Here is a 17,996-nt window from a genome sequence, read left to right on the forward strand (position 1 = left end):
TCCGTTCCATTACTCTTTCATCGTATGATGATGCAGAATATCTGCATGGAAATATCATATGTACTTCGGAACATTAAAATAATATATATCAATAATTCAAGTTTAACTGGATTACATCAAGGTCAATGCCATTATTGTTCCTCGGAAAAAATCAATACTTTCGTGTCTGCGCACATCTCACAATTCACGACCTAGAACAAGGTCACTTCCGATCTTGTCAGATACAAATAAAATGTATACATCTGAATAATTTCAAGTTAGAAATATGGTCGAGCATAAAAAGTCGTATGAAACTCGCCTATAATGGTAATTAAGAAGCTCGTATAAAAATTATGAAACTCGCTTGCGCTCGTTTCATAAACATCCATACTCGCTTCTTAATTGTTATCATTATAGGCTCGTTGCATAATGTACTATTAAAATTCAAATCCCAAAGAAATTCCACATCTAATTTCCTCGTTCTACAGATTGAAATTATGCTCCAGATTAGTGACCCCTGCGAAAAAAGTATGAACCCACACTAACTTTAAGGGGGTAACGGGTGAAATTTTGCAATTTTAAGCAAAAAAAATCGTAATTTACTTTTTTTGTGAAAAATTAATCCGCAGTATCTTACAAGTTTCAGTGCTCTGCAGCGCTTGAACGCATAAAAATTACTTCACATTTAAATGGCTGCACTCTTGAATTTGAATTCCATGCAAATTTCACAAGCTGATTTCTTTTTCAGCGTATTTCGTCATGTTCAAAGTGCAAAGGCTCTTACAATTTATGATACTAGGGACATGACGTTTTTATTGCATGTTATATATACTGTGGTGAACGAACAAAATATCGTTTTCATAATAAATTTAAAACATTTAAGAAAATAATCATATTTAGTTTTTTTACCAAAAAAACTACATACCATTAACTTTTTGTGGCATTGTATGGACAGAAACATGGACATTATTACGAAGTGAAGAGAAACGAATAGAAGCATTTGAAATATGGATATGGAGAAGAATGGAGCGTGTGAAATGGACAGACAGAATAAGAAATTAAGTTGTGTAGGAAAGAGTGTGCGAAGATAGAATGATGCTGAAACTGATCAGAAAGAGAAAAAGGAGTTGCTTGGATCAGTGACTGAGAAGAAATTACGTACTGAAGGATGCACTGGAAGGAATGGTGAACGGGAGAAGAGTTCGGTGCGGAAGAAAATATCATATGATAGACGACATTAAAGTATATCGATATATGCGGAGACTAAGAGGAAGGCAGAAAATAGGAAAGATTGGAGAATGCTGGGTTTGCAGTGAAAGACCTGACCATGGGCAGATCACTTATGTATGTATTTAGTGGACACAAAATTTGAACTCTGAATTTGCTTAATTAAAAACAATAGATTTCCATTTATAGATTTAAATTTAAAATTCTGGATACTTAGTTCGTTTCTAACAATATAAGAGGTGCTGTAAAAAGTCGTATATGAAACCTAAATTGTAAATTTTGTGAGAGGAGATAGATTTTGTAATTAGGTCTATGCAATTGAAGAGTTCGCGGGAAAAACGATGGATGTCACATTTCTGTTAAGGATTAGATAATGATCTAATTGAGTCTATAACTGCAAGATGTAGTGCTGTTTCTATAGAAAATAAAGGAAAGGATTACTATATTCGTGGTGATAATTCTCCTTTTTACCATTTTTCATAAGAACAACATTAAATTTCGCAGTGATCCATTGAATTAGATAATGACATCAACCTTAAGAAAACTCTGACATTCATCGTTTTTCCCGCTAACTCTTCAATTTTTTTCTTACATTTGAATAACATAAAAAGTCTTCGTCTAACCATAATGAAATTGATACTCAAGAATACTAACCTAGCTTTTAGCAAGAAGATGAAATGTACAAAATATGAAGTCTCTACCCAAAAAATGGAAAAATAAAAATAAAAAATTCACTCATCGCGCTCCTTAAATAGAAAACTGGAAGTATCTTCTTTTGAATTAATATTTTAGGCAAAATTGATATCTGGGAAATGACACTTGGAAGATGATATTCTAACATATTGGTTAGGATTTCTTACCAATACTGCGTCCACAACCATTCCTCTGGCTACACCTAATATCACTCTTGATGCTATGATCACTTGATATGACTGAGCGGTTGCCAACAGTATCCAACCCAAGATATAGAGGGGCTGTGTGATCCGTATCACCATTCTGCGTCCCACTCTATCTGTCAAAGTTCCCCCGATAATATTCCCGAATGGAATACCGATGTTGAAGACACTGGCTGTAATAAAATGTGCGTAATTAAAACATGGTTCAACATAAAGTGATTGATTGGATATGGGACTACTTTAAAATATGGAAAGGTTGTTAAAATCAAAGTTTTACATAAAAACTAATTTTTTTTAAGTTTAAATACTCAATAATGAAACTAATATGCAAAGACGTAGATAAATCTACAATTGCTATAGATCCATATCATTGTTACCAATTAACATTTTGAAATCTTGTTAAAGAAAGTTGTGTGAAATAAATTATATCATTATTTGGAATAAAATAACGTATTAGTTTTGATACACTTTGGGTTTAGAAAATAAAAATCGAACGAACATGCAACTTTTAGGTTTGTTGATAAATATACTCAATTCTGCAAATTCCAAGTTATAAGTTATGTTGGAGGAATATTTTGTGATTTAACTTAAGCATTTGACATTAGATCACAAATTAAAGTTTTATGTTATTGAAGATGAGGTATTAGGTTGAATTACATGTTACTTATCAAGCAGAAAAAGAAATATAGGAATAAATATACTAAATAGATACTTACAAAAGTTACCTACTAAGAATTTAGAATTATTATTGAACATGGAGTTCGTCAGGGGTCTACTTTACCTTTAGTTTTATTAATGATTTAGCCTCAACGATAAATGACTTACTCCAGGTAATCATACATGTAGATGGTACACGTGATAAACATTTCTAATATAGTGTTCATTGTACTGAATTAAGGATGTAGAACTTTAGAGGAAATAAACATGCATTCAATGTTGATAAAATGGGAGTAATCAAATGTAGTACTTTGGCTTTTAGGGAACCCGAAGGTTCATTGCCGCCCTTACATAAGCCTGCCATCGGTCCCTATCCTGAGCAAGATTAATCCAGCCCCTACCATCATGTACCACTTCAACCCAAATCCATTTTAATATTATCTTCCCATCTACGTCTCGACATCTTCAAAGGTCTTTTTCCCTCCGGCCTCCCAACTAACACTATATTTGCATTTATGTGGTTAAGAGAGAAGTTTTATATAATATTCTTGTTATTGAATTTGGTGTTCCCAAGAAACTAGTTCGATTAATTAAAACGTGTTTCAGTTAAACGTATGGCAGAGTCCGTATAGGCCGGTTTCTGTTGACGCTTTTCCAATTCACTGCGGGCTAAAGCAAGGAGATGCACTATCACCTTTACTTTTAAACTTCGCTCTAGAATATGCCATTAGGAAAGTCCAGGATAACAGAGAGGGTTTGGAATTGAACGGATTGCTTTAGCTGTTTGTTTATGCGGATGACGTGAATAAGTTACGAGAAAATCCACAAACTATTAGAGAAAACACGGAAATTTTACTTGAATCAAGTGAAGAGATAGGTTTGAAAGTAAATCCCGAATTGACAAAGTATATGATTTTGTCTCGTTACCAGAATATTGCACGAAATGGAAATATACAGTAAAAACTGTAAATTTATCCTTTGAAGAGGTGAAAAAATTCAAATATCTCGGAGAAACAGTAACAAATAAAAATGATACTAGAGAGGAAATTGAACGCAGATTAAATAAAATATGGGAAATATCTGTTATCATTCGGTTGAGAATCTTTTGTCATCCAGTCTGCTCTCAAAAAATCTGAAAGTTAGAATTTATAAACCAAGTTATATTACCCATTGTTCTGTATGGTTGTGAAACTTGGACTCTCACTTTGAGAGAGGAACAGAGGCTAAGGGAGTTCGAGAATATGGTGATCAGGAAAATATTTGGGGCTAAGAGGAATGAAGTTACAGGATTGCACGCATTGTATTCTTCACCTGACATAATTATGAACATTAAATCCAGACGTTTGAGATGGGCAGAGCATATAGCAAATTTAGTGCATACGTGCTCAATTTTCCTACGATATTGGATTAAATGGAACCGATCTCAATGAATCTACGTGCACAAAGTTTCTTGCTTGCAATTGGATAATGACAACTGCAAACACACATACGATATATGGGTCCTAACTCTTAAATTTGACTTTGCCTCTTATGAATTAAAATCCGTATCTTTTATTCGCGTTATAAACAAACTTAAATTAGTATACAGTATTTTGTATACTCTCATTTTTAATTGGAATATGGACCAGTATTCTGGTGGATTTGATCTGAAGCTAAACAATTTTTTGTTTTAGAAAATAAATCTGTAAGGAAAATAACAGGTGTGAATAAAAAGACTCCTTGTGAGAAGTTTAATTTTGTGTAACTTAAGATTTCTTGTTTATATCAAAGCAACATTCCTTATGTAAGATCTATGAAATATAATAAAAAATGAAAAACTACAACTACTACACTAATACTACTATTACACTGCTATTATCTGTTCCCTATGGAAGGACATTAAGGTTTGAGAATTTCTCTAGTCTCCATTTTGAAAAAAAAATGTAAACCACTTTTGTCTTACTCGTTCTCAGTGTAATGGACTTTCTTAAACAATTTCCTTTCCCAATAAAAACAACTTTAATTGTCCAAAAAGTCCCAAATTCCAAAAGTCTACCTGGTGACCATATCAGGAACATGTGCACATGATATGGCCACCCTTGTTCCATGTTCTACAAATCGTGATTGTTTTCAGTTTAATAGCGCAGTTGTGCTAAAATTAAATAATTTTAATGTAAAATGAATAAACGTGATACTTAATAATCTTTTTTATAATTCAAAAGTGTAGTCAAAACAGATTTTTCCATCAAAAATTAAGTTGTTTACAAAATTGACATAAAAATTTAACTTCAAATAACAAAAATGAATAATCATTCAAGAGAAGAGTACTTACAAGACAAAAATAAGATTTTGAAAACAAATTACTGATCGCAATTGGGACAAATAAAAATGTCTTTGTCAGCAGCACTCAGGCCAACACACTCTTCGTGGTAGAAATTCTCACAGACTCCGCAGAGTCGCATGTCCTTGATTTCGTCCTCCTGACAAACCGTTTTGAAGGGACTACTGGTCGTAAGTGTTTCGACGGTTTTTTTAAAGAGAAACCCTGATGTTGCACGACGCAAAGCTCAAATACTGAACCCAGCCCGGGCTCAGGATGTTAGGAGTCAATGGATAACCTACAGAAGACAAACGGAATATTCTCTGGCACAGCTGTTTTCTTGTTCTGGTGTTAAGGTGGTTCTCCCACCTAACTTTGACTTCTTTAATGAGCCATATTTCTCCATATACCGACGTAAAGTACGTTTAGGTATACAAAACGTTTTACTTGCGCCTTGAACTGAGAACTTTATATCCTTTATACCGCTCACTGCCTTGGACATGGCTTCTTCAGCCCATAATCCCCTCTTATTCATGTTGACCGATATTATTTTATATCTGAAACAAAATTTCTAAAGCTTCCACTAAAGCGAATACTTAAGTTATATGGACTGTATTGTCTACTAATGCCAAACATTTCCAGCACATTTGCAAAAAGAAAAAAGTTTCCATTACAACGTAACGTATTTTCTACCGATTCAGATTAAAAAACAAATGATTATGACGTCATTTTTCTTACAATACAAAAATTTTGCGTTATCCCAGCTATAAGGCTTGTAAATTTGTCAGGTGAAAAAATAAAAGTGAAATGAAATTGATATGGCCATGGTGCATTTGATATGGCCATATCAGGAGCAGGTAAGCTTTCACGAAAATCGTTTGATTATGAACAACTCGTAGAAGATACGCCAACAACGACAACACCAATCAACAGAACATTAAAATATGAATGGAGTACGATTGTTTTCATGAAATAAGTATTTGAAAAACACGCATAAAACAAAGGAGACTTGCCAGAGAAAAATAAGAAGAGGTCACATAAAAACGCAAAACAGGCAACTGACGTCATATTGCTCAACCTGACTGGATGGGAAACGATCAAGTGACATACCAGGATGCCCTTTCATTGGATGCTGCTGCAATTCAGTGGACATTTTGGTTAACTAAAACACAATAGTGGGGGGAGGTGGCCATATCAGGAACATGGCCATAACAGGAGCACCCACCTTATATGCCTTATATGTGTAGAAAAAAGGTATGTCGCTACCTGTACTTGAGTCCTACAAATTGATACGGCTTTAACTAACATCAGAGATGGTTCCTTTTCAAAGGATAGCATTTGCAAATGTGGCGTGAAATTATCAACTGATTGTTTAAAAAGCATTGAAAATTGGATTAAATTACGTAGAAAACTTTGCCAAGTTAATAAAAAATTGGGACGCGTACGCAAAAGTTGACTTTTGAACGCCTTACCTATCCACGAGCCGATTTCGTCGTCGATAGGTATGGTGCTATCGTTCTGTTGAAGTCTGGGTATAAGTACCGCTGGGTGGCCCGTGCTCAGGCCGCAGGAAATTCCCGCCAATCCACACACAAATGCGACGAACAACTAGAAAACACAGAATTTTTAATACGACCGCAACAAGTAGGCCTATAATTATTTCGATGATATTTGAGTAAAGGGAGATGCAGGGGCAGGTAGTTATGGAGATTAATTTTATCATTTGTGTTTTTAATATTGGTGTCCGCAAAGATTGATTTGCACTCTTGGCGGAGATCAATGAAAATTTTGGAAAATATAGTTATTTTATAATTGAAGTATTAACGCAGTATGACTATTACTTTCCAAATAATTAACATTAAATGTTCGTCGGATTCTGGTAAAGGTGCGGTATGGCCAGTAGACATATTTTTTGGATTGAGACTGTATTAACACACATTCATTAAACATGAAAAAAACTTGCAGCCCACAAATTAACACTTTCGAATTATTAATGAAATGTTGAATTCTCCATCTTTTGAGTTCACTAATGTAATCAAATCAGAACACCTGAAATACCATGTAATATAGACTATTTCGATAACAACTTCAAGTGGAAAGAATTCCGAAAAAAAACTCGGAATATGAAATTTGCAGTAAAATAATGCAATAGTAATAATTCGTGAATGAGTTCATATTTCGCTATTAGAACTCTATTTCGCAATTTGTGGCGATTGCTTTATCCGAATATTATTAATTAGAATAACTTAATTCGTAAAATCTATTGTATGTATATAGGCCTATATTATGTCGTGATTTTCACGATCTCCATAAATACCCGGTCCTGGAGATAAGCAGTACAAATATAAATGAGTTTTTAGAGAAATAAAACTTAAACTTCGAACCCTTATTCCAAATAACTTTTTACACGAATAAAAACATCAAATTATAGTATTAGGCCTATTTCGTTTTTTACACACAGACTTGTAGAATTTAACTTGCGTATCCACCTGGAAACGGAAGTCCAGTTGCACAAAAAATGACTTAACCCCTTTTATCGGAACACCATGGATCTCTTAGAGCAGCCGTGGCGAGAACGTGACTCGCGAGACATTGTGTTATGGCTCACAGTGATAGCTGTGCATTTCGCTTGCTTCTAACCTCCGCCAGTCCCCACCCTCTCACTCACTAGAGTCAAACTCCGTTCCATTTGTATTTGTCTCTGACCTGCGAGTGGCATATGTCTCTCTCGAAACCATGTACGAAAGTTTCAAGTAGGATGGGAGGACGCATTTTTTTGCTGTCAATATGATGAGAATATTAAATGTATGATTTATTCTCAAGTATTACGAGGAAACCGGTTGTATAACATAAAACGGCATTATACTACTGATGAAACATTAAAAGGTTAAGTGTTATTGCAGTTATCATCATCATCATCATCATCATCATCATCATCATCTCTGTACGTCTAACCTTTTTCAGCAGATGTACGAATAATACGGTTAGCTCTTCAATTTGAACTCACAGATTTACTATGTGATGTCAAATGAAAGCTAGATGCAATGACTTGACAGATGTTGAACTTTTAAATCTTTGCCAAAAATAAATATTCGAAGCTTCGTTCTTTCGCTTGCTCTGTTGAAGCCATGTTCGCTACAACCTACGTTTGCGAAAAATTATTTTCAACAATTAAAATAGTAAAAACCAAATTTAGATCACAACTGACAGACAAATACCGTCGTGATCGACTACTACGGTAGTAGTCCTGATTTTGAAACTTTGTCGCAGAGACATTCTGAAGACAGTTAATTTTAGGTTGTGATATTGTTCATTTCTTTCTTCGTTACACGTACTAAACATTAGTTTGTAGCTTTGTACTGTATAAAATTATATTTAAGTGCTTGGCGTAAGGAAAATGAAAATCCGTTAATAAGTCTGACAGTTGCTTCACTTCCCCTTCGGGTGTCCGCCTCCCTCCATAGGAGCTATGCACGTTGCAGGTTACACAGTGGCTAGGCGCACGATTACATTTTCGCCACAGCTGTCTTAGAGCGAATAAGTGATATTCCCGTCTACGAGAAACACCCTAAACTATACTTCTTTCCATAATGTCTGATAGGAGAGAGGCAGAGGTAGAAGAGGAGAGAAGTATAATTGCTATTCAAGCAAAGACAGAGGCCTCATTCCACGCTTTTCTTGAAGTTGGGCGGAGGTAAAACGCTTCAGACCGCCCTACCTCAGATCAAGTGTGGAATAGGCCTCTTCCATTTTGTTTACATATGAAGTCCTCTTGCGTAGTATGAAGTTTACATCTGTGTATCTCGAACACAGACATTTCACGTGGAAAATAAAATACACGTAGGCTATAAAGATGATCATAATAAAACAAGAGGAACTTAAGACTTTGATTGCTTTTGGGAGTCTAATAAACATTACCTGTGGAAATAAGAGACGACGAGGCGGACTCTTGACTTCTTGATCCTTAGTCATTGGTTCAATTTTTGTTTGGCTGGAAAATTATAGATTGTTTTGTTTAATTAGGGATTAAAAACATTAATTTTATCCGCCAAGTTTCAATTACTGTAAATCAAACTTCATCAAAGAATTATAACGTGAGAAAAATTAAAATATGATTTGGTGGTCAACAGAACATGTTATGATTATGTTGAAATAGTATTTATGCGTCCATTTCGAAACGGCTCTCTGTCCATTTGATTCAAAATATGGAAAATTAAAAAAAAAAAAAAACAGCGTCAGGTGTATGATTTTGGCTGTAGTATCTAGAATTATTGTGTGAGAGTTTGATCATGAGAAGCATAATAGTTTTCACTTTATTAATCAATTAAATTTCGACAAAGGTTTTTTTGGAACTGTGATGCGGACAATACACATTTTGAACCTGTAGGCAGCCATCTTGCCGTGAACAAGATGCTGTTTCGAGCTGTATTAAGTAGTAACAATCAATCAATGAAGACAATTCACCTTATTATTTTTTTTTCCAATTAACAGTGTTGAGTGCAAAGGTTAACTTAGTACAAACATTATACAACAAACTACAGACACTGATCGATGAATGTTATTTCTTCTGTTGCTGGTTACTGATGAAGTTTTACCAACTTGCAAAGTAAAATAAAAGCCACTGAAAGCAAGAAATGTATAAACAAAGTATTTTTTTACCGAAGTGTGCCTGTGAATATTCAGTTGTTTTGGAAATCAATTACCATTAAGCTGTACTAATGGCAGTAGGACAAATGCCGTTTGGTTCTGTAATGTTGTCAAAACAGTGCTACACCAAATTAATTTCAGAGATGTGTCCAAGGGCCACGTTGGAGCTATAAGCTCCTAATCCCACATTTCAATTGTTATTTTTGTATAGGTACTTTTGAGATTTTATCAAACTGTAAATCAAACATATTGTGTCGGAAGACCGAATACTCTCGGAGCATCGGGGAATTTCGTGCGCGTCCGGCAGGACAGGGGGGGCGCGAGGAGGCGGCGCGGACGTGACGAAGGCAGAGAGGGGGAAGTAATGCGCCTGCGACTGAGGGAAGAAATCCAGAGAAGTCGAGAGGCGCCATCTTCTCGGCATCTGTAGGAATTTCCAGCATCGTACTTTCCCGAAACTATGGTCTAGTTATAAATTGGAGACGCAAGTGAGCTAAGCAGTTGTTGTAGTCGTTGCTAGTTTTTGGACAGCAAGCCAGCCAGTCTTGTGTAGCAGTGAAGCCAGCTTCGAGACCGGAGTTCGACTTGTGTCCGCAGCTGTGTGAGCGTCCAGTGGACTGTCGCCGAAGTCTTGAGTTCGAGTGCAGTGGACCGCAGTTGGGGGACCTGAGTTCGAAGTTCATTGGACTGTCTCTGAAGGTCTTGGGTTCGAGATACTGTGAACATGAGTGACTGAGCTAGAAGAACTAGCCACGGCAAACGAACTGTGAACTGAGAACTGACAGTTCTGTTTTGTAAATAGTGCTTTGTGAACATTAGTTAAGATTAGCAGTACATTGTTGTTCGCAATAATCCAAGTGAATTGTCATTGTCGTCTGTGGAGTGCAGTAACGAATACTGTGTTACTGTGTGGAGTGGAAATCCCATTGTTGACGGGAGTGTTTAAATTAAATTGTAGAAAGTGATTAATGTTGTGAGAATAAAACAAATTTTATTGTTTGAAATAAAAGTAACAATACTATGCAAGAAGAGTATGACAGACCATGTATTATGGTCCCTATCACCACGGCGTGGCGCGTCCTCAGGTTGCGGATAGAGGAGACGGCCTCCAGATATATATATATATATATATATATATATATATATATATATATATATATATATATATATATATAGAATAAGCAGTCGTGGACAGACGATAAGGGGTGGTCCTCCAGCTTGGGGGTTGGGCGAAAGGCTAACAACCCATCACCGTAAAAAACACCTTGTTACGAATCCCTACAATAAGCCTCGGAATAGGACTGATTCTCTGGCACGAACACAGCAAAGGAATAAGGTTTTGAGATTTGGCACTTGGAACGTAACTAGTCTTTATATAACAGGAGGGGTAACATTAGTAGCAAAAGAACTAGCTAGATATAGAATAGACTTTGTGGGAGTACAAGAGGTTAGGTTAGATGGGAATGGCATATCACAAATAGGAGATTACTTGTATTATGGGGAAGGAAACAATAATCACCAAATGGGAACAGGATTCTTTGTTCATAAAAGAATAAAATCAGCAGTAAAAAAGGTCACATCTATCAGTGACAGGTTATCATATTTAGTACTTAAGGGTAGATGGTGCGACATCATAGTTATAAATGCTCACGCCCCTACAGAAGAGAAAGACGACAATATAAAGGATAGCTTCTATGAGGATTTGGAACATACTTTTGATCAGTTACCTAGATATCACATGAAAATTTTATTGGGGGATTTCAACGCTAAAGTAGGACGGGAGAATATTTTTAGACAAACTATTGGAAAAGAGAGCCTACACATAACTAGTAGTGACAATGGTGTTAGATTAGTCAACTTTGCCACATCGAAAAATTTAATTGTCAAAAGTATAACATTCCCCCATAAGGATATACATAAATATACTTGGACTTCTCCAAATGAATTGACACATAACCAAATAGATCACATCTTGATAGATAAACGGAGACACACTAGTATAGTAGACATTCGAACTTTCAGGAGTGCAGATTGTAATTCTGACCATTATTTGGTAATTGGAGAATTAAGACAAATATTATCAGTAGCCAAGCAAGTAGAGAAACAAGTTAATATTACTAAATTCAATATTTTGAAATTAAACGACGAGGAAACTAAGCAAAATTTTCAGGTCGAAATTTCGAATAAATTTGCCACTTTAGAAAGTTCCGACGGAGTTGAGAAAGAATTAGATGTTAACAGCGTGTAGGAAAATATCAGAGATAGTATCAAAATTGCAGCTGAGCAAAGCATAGGTTATTATGAAACTAAGAAAAAGAAACCGTGGTTTGATGAAGATTGTTGCATGGTAGTAGAAAGAAGGAAACAGGCAAAATTGAAATTCTTACAGGATCCAGTTGAGGAGAAGAGAGATAATTATTTCAATGAAAGACGGGAAGCAAGTCATACACTTAGGAATAAAAATAGAGATTACTTGAAGGAAAAACTGAATGAGGTAGAAACAAATAGTAAGAATAAAAACATTCGAGATTTATATAAGGGTATAAAGGAATTTAAGAACGGATATCAGCCAAGGGTAAATGTGATCAAGGATGAGAATGGTGACTTGCTTGCAGACTCTCCATCAATCCTAAACAGATGGAAGAACTATTTTGCGCAACTATTAAATGTACTTAGGCCAAATAGAAATGATCGGGACGAAATTGAAATACAAACTGCTGAGCCATTTATACCGGAACCCACGCTTTCAGAAGTCGAAATTGCGATAGAAAATCTGAAAAAGTGCAAGTTTTCAGATATCGATCAAATTCCAGCAGAATTAATACAAGAGGGTGGAAGTGCATTATATAGCGAAATTTACAAACTTGTACTTGCTATTTGGGAAAAGGAAATTGTACCAGAACAATGAAAGGAGTCCATAATTGTACATATTTTTAAGAAGGGTGACAAAACCAACTGTGGTAACTTTCGAGGAATATCACTTTTGTTGACGTCGTACAAAATTTTGTCCAATATTCTTTTGAGAAGATTAATTCCGTACGTAGATGAAATTATTGGGTATCATCAGTGTGGTTTTAGGCGTAATAGATCGACTATTGATCAGATTTTTTTTATTCGACAGATAATGGAGAAAAAATGGGAGTATAAGAGTACAGTACATCAGTTATACATAGATTTCAAAAAGGCATATGACTCGGTTAAGAGGGAAGTATTATATGATATTCTTATTGAATTTGGTATTCCCAAGAAACTAGTTCGATTAATTAAAATATGTCTCAGTGAAACATACAGCAGAGTCCGTATACGTCATTTTTTATGTTATGCTTTTCCAATTCACTGCGGGCTAAAGCTGGGAGATGCACTATCGCCTTTACTTTTTAACTTCGCTTTAGAATATGCCATTAGGAAAGTTCAGGATAACAGGCATGGTTTGGAATTGCACGGGTTACATCAGCTTCTTGTCTATGCTGATGACGTGAATATGTTAGGAGAAAATCCACAAACGATTAGGGAAAACACGGAAATTTTACTTGAAGCAAGTGAAGCGATCTGTTTGGAAGTAAATCCCGAAAAGACAAAGTATATGATTATGTCTCGTGACCAGAATATTGTACGAAATGGAAATATAAAAATTGGAAATTTATCCTTCGAATGGGTGGAAAAATTCAAATATTTTGGAGCAACAGTAACAAATGTAACTGACACTCTGGAGGCAATTAAACAGAATAAATATGGGAAATGCGTGTTATTATTCACCTGAGAAGCTTTTGCCATCTAGTCTGCTGTCAAAAAATCTGAAAGTTAGAATTTATAAAACAGTTATATTACCGGTTGTTCTGTATGGTTGTGAAACTTGGACTCTCACTCTGAGAGAGGAACATAGGCTAAGGGTGTTTGAGAATAAGGTGCTTAGGAAAATATTTGGGTCTAAGCGGGATGAAGTTACAGGAGAATGGAGAAAGTTACACAACGCAGAACTGCACGCATTGTATTCTTCACCTGACATAATTAGGAACATTAAATCCAGACGTTTGCGATGGGCAGGGCATGTAGCACGTATGGGCGAATCCAGGAATAGATTGTTAGTCGGGAGACCGGAAGGAAAAAGACCTATGGGGAGGCCGAGACGTAGATGGGAGGATAATATTAAAATGTATTTGAGGGAGGTGGGATATGATGATAGGGACTGGATTAATCTTGCACAGGATAGGGACCGATGACGGGCTTATGTGAGGGCGGCAATGAACCTTCGGGTTCCTTAAAAGCCATTTGTAAGTAAGTAAGAGTATGACAGGAATATAGTGGTGTTAACAGCTGAAAATCGAAATTTTGTAGGCAAAGAGCGTCTCTCTTTACTAGGCTAAGTATTATTGGGAAGATTAAACCGCCAATCACGCGCAAAAGGAAAGGCTACACCTATCTCAAGCTTGCAGAACAGGGTGACAATTGTGGAGTTGCATCACACATCGGGAACGTCACGCATCCCTTCGTTCTACCTCCGCGTCATTGACTTGGTAAAGGAGGGGATTTGTATCCAGTGTCTGTGTTATGTGATTGCGTACGGGGCACAGTGACGTCGTTCAAACCCAGTGTTCTGTGAGCGGGGAACCAACGCTTTCCCAAGCTTTCCACCCCTCTCTCGCCAGTTCTGTAACCCTGACCTATCTTCAGCCGGCTACTCCAGAGGATGATATCATGGTCTACTGCGCATACCATGTTTGGCTCATGTCTTAACAAACACGCGTAGAGGGGAAGGTATTTACTCTCTTCTGGCAGCCTCTACAAAGGAGATGATGTCATAGTCTACTGCGCATATCAATGTTTGGCTCATGTCTTACCTTTCCATCTGTATCAACATATTGCTGGCAAGATTATTATCACAATTCTTCACGATACTTGACCAGGTGGTTTTGACATACTGTCAGTTAAAGAAATATATATCACTTGTCATAAATATGTTCATGTGAATGTAATTTTTCATAAAGTGAACTGGAGTTATCTCTGTAAATTTATTTTAAATACGAAAATAAAGTAACCAACATTGTAAAAAAATAACCTTCAAGGTGGGCGATGTTGAAAAGTGAATTGTAAGCTACTGTATCATATTTGTTTTATACAGGACAGACAAATGTATAATGTATTGTTAGGAAACTGGAATATGCACTATATATGGGACATATTTGTTCCATTTTTTCAGAGTATGAATGAAATAAATTTAGTGAGATTAAGTATTTTAATATGCAATATTTCTGAGTGAAATAGTTATAATTATAGCAGTAAACTTCATTAGAGAAATAATGAAATATATGAGCCGTTCAGAGCAAAAGTGGTGTAAGTCAATATTGGAGGTTTAAAGTAAAATTTCTGTGAAATACAGCGCAAAGTAGCAATTAATATGGTCTTCTTGCTATCCACTGACTACTAATAGTTTAACTAATTTGAATATTAATTGCCACTTTGCTCTACATTTTATAGAATTTTTACTTTAACCCTCATTATCCATTTTTGACTTATCCCACTTCTGCTCTGAATGGCTCATATGTTCAAAATGTGCGTGACATCCTACCGCGATAATATATGAAACACATTTACTTACGTAGAGATTTAATTAAAAATAACATTATATTACATATACAGAATGTGAGCGATATAAACTGCCAGAATTATACAGACTGTATCTATATCTCGATCTACTAAATATAATGTGTAGTGAAATTTTGTTTTGTATTGTGAAGCTAAAAAGGAATAAAATTTGAGTGTTTCAGGCAAATGCTGTATATTTCTTCGCCATTATTTTTAATACTAGGAAGAATTGATGTTTCTTTTGCTATTAATGATGATTTGTTTAATCTTTCTCTAGTTGTTTATAATTATATTATTTTCTCTTTTTTTTCCCCTTCATTTTTTTCCATTATACAGTATTTGTTTACTTTATTTTTTTTGTAATTTTTTGGAAAGCTTTGTATTTAGGCAGCCTTCACTTGGAGGAAGCTGAATAAATAAAGTGTGCTCAAAATAAACAATAAATTAATTTAGAGCACACCATCCGCTTTACTGTCTGTCGATAGTGTTTTTTTGTAAACTTTGGGAGAGATTTTATTAATATTGAATGTACACGAGGTAATATGTCATACGGAAGATTGTTTCCGATCTCTGGAAACGATTTTTAGAATGACGTCATGTGCGTCAGGAGTCACAGGACAGTTGAACTGTGGTGAGAGGTGACAGACCAGAAGTGAGTGATTTCATAGTTAGAATGCACGGTGTCTAACAGCAGCAATGCCCAAGAAAATCGAGCCTTTTTGGGAGGGGTACATTACGACCCTTTCCGATGCCAAGTACAGTTAAGTGAAAACAAACGAAAGCCTGCAAAAAACGTGGTTTCGTTCTTTCCAATAAAGGCATCTTATATGTACTTAACAAGAGTGGTAAATCTCGGATGGGATTAATTTATATCATTTTCGGTGGTTCGGATTGTGGCGAGGAGTGGATTTGCTTGCTTTTTCTCCGCTAGAATTAGCCTAATCTGATTATAAGAATTATGTGAGGGCCTATACATTTTTCATTCATTTTAGAATAACTTAGGGTCCTAAGGAAGCTGAGAGTTTGAGGATCTTGCTTAAGCATAATCTTTTTAAGGAAAGTATTCTGTGGAAAATTGTCGTACGTACCTCTCAATATCTTCCATGGCTTCGGGAAATTACTGAAGCATCTTTGCCTGTAACAATAAATTGATTTTAATCCTTACAGAAGAACATTTAATTCTGCAATCATCGCATTTCTAGAATGTTGATTTCATTCAAGGTGTCTGAGAACCACTTCAATCGGCGAAGTTTATAGTCATAGCAATGTAAGGTGGGGATTTGATTTTCCGCCGTTGTTTATAAAATATTTTATGGTGAGTCATCTGGTTTCTAATACATTTCTGCGATTACTCTGGCTTCTAGCAAACAACCAGCTATTTAAGAGAGATATCAATGAGGAGCAACAGATGTCACAAGCCATTACGTAACTTACTGTGCTCATTTTGAATCCAAAATACATACAGTTATAAGTTTCTCAAATTGAAACAACCTTTTCCCGCCAACGATTAAGTTGATTCAGTACAGATAAAGGGTGATTTAGAAGAAATAGTAAATATTTTAGGAATGGTATCATGGACGATTTTGTGTAAAAATAAGGTTTTATGAACATATAGGCCTATGTTTAATTTTAAGTCGAAGATACAACTATTTCAAACTTACGCATAACAAACGTTACAAGTAGCAAAAAGGAAATACAAAGGACTTCATGATTACAATTATTGCTTATTTATATGATGTAAATACATTTCAGAAATTCAATGCACTTTTTCACTCTGTTCACAATATTACGTTTTGCTTTTCTGGGTTCTGTCATTCTTTTATAAGGGCAGCACTATTCAAAATGTAAGCGACTGATTCTTTTCTTTAGTTTTCTTTGTTTTTATGCTCTTCGCTTTTCATCCATCCTCACAAACAAAAACCGACTTCAGCAATGTCTGGGGACCTTGATGGCCAAAGCAGTGACCATCGCGGGATATTCATCTTATTTCCCATATTGCTTGTGTTAATTACAAGTGATACTTTGATTTTTACTTATTAAGTTTATTGTAGCTTCGGTTTTAACTAGTTTTAGCCGCCTTCGTACTCCAGTTGGCAGAGCACTGGCTTACGATCACTGCTGACTCGGGCGTGTCACCGGACAGCTGAATTGTTCTGGGGCTTGTAACAACTGTTATGCGTAAAATTCATACAGCTGTATCTCCGAACCCATTGAAAATTGGACACATGTTTATGTGAACGTCTTTACTCGGAATAGTACATACTATCATTCCCTAAAATATTTACTATTCCTTCTGAATCACGCCGTGATCAAAATCAATGTGAGTAAAAGTAAGTTACTATCCTACTGTAGAACGAATAAAGAAATTTGTCTCAAATATCAGCTGAATGGTACACCGTTGCCAGAATAGTAACAAACAGGGTTGGGAGCAACAAGTCACTAATACTACAAGGAAAGCCTGGAAAGCACTACATTTCTATATGCGTATTCTTAAGAAAGCTAACCGAAGGTCAAAAGAATTAGTGTACAAAACCCTTGTTCGCCCAATTATGGTATATGGAGCAGTAGATTGGGTTCCGTATAGACAAAACCAAATCGATTCAATAGAAAAGGTCCAAAGCAGGGCTGCAAAATATGTCAAAAATGGGGAAGGGACATGGCGAAGAGGAAGTAAAGGACTTAGGGTGGGAATTTCTCAATCAAGGCGA

The sequence above is a fragment of the Periplaneta americana genome, chromosome 13, assembly GCF_040183065.1.
Source record: "Periplaneta americana isolate PAMFEO1 chromosome 13, P.americana_PAMFEO1_priV1, whole genome shotgun sequence".
Classification (NCBI taxonomy): Eukaryota; Metazoa; Arthropoda; class Insecta; order Blattodea; family Blattidae; genus Periplaneta; species Periplaneta americana.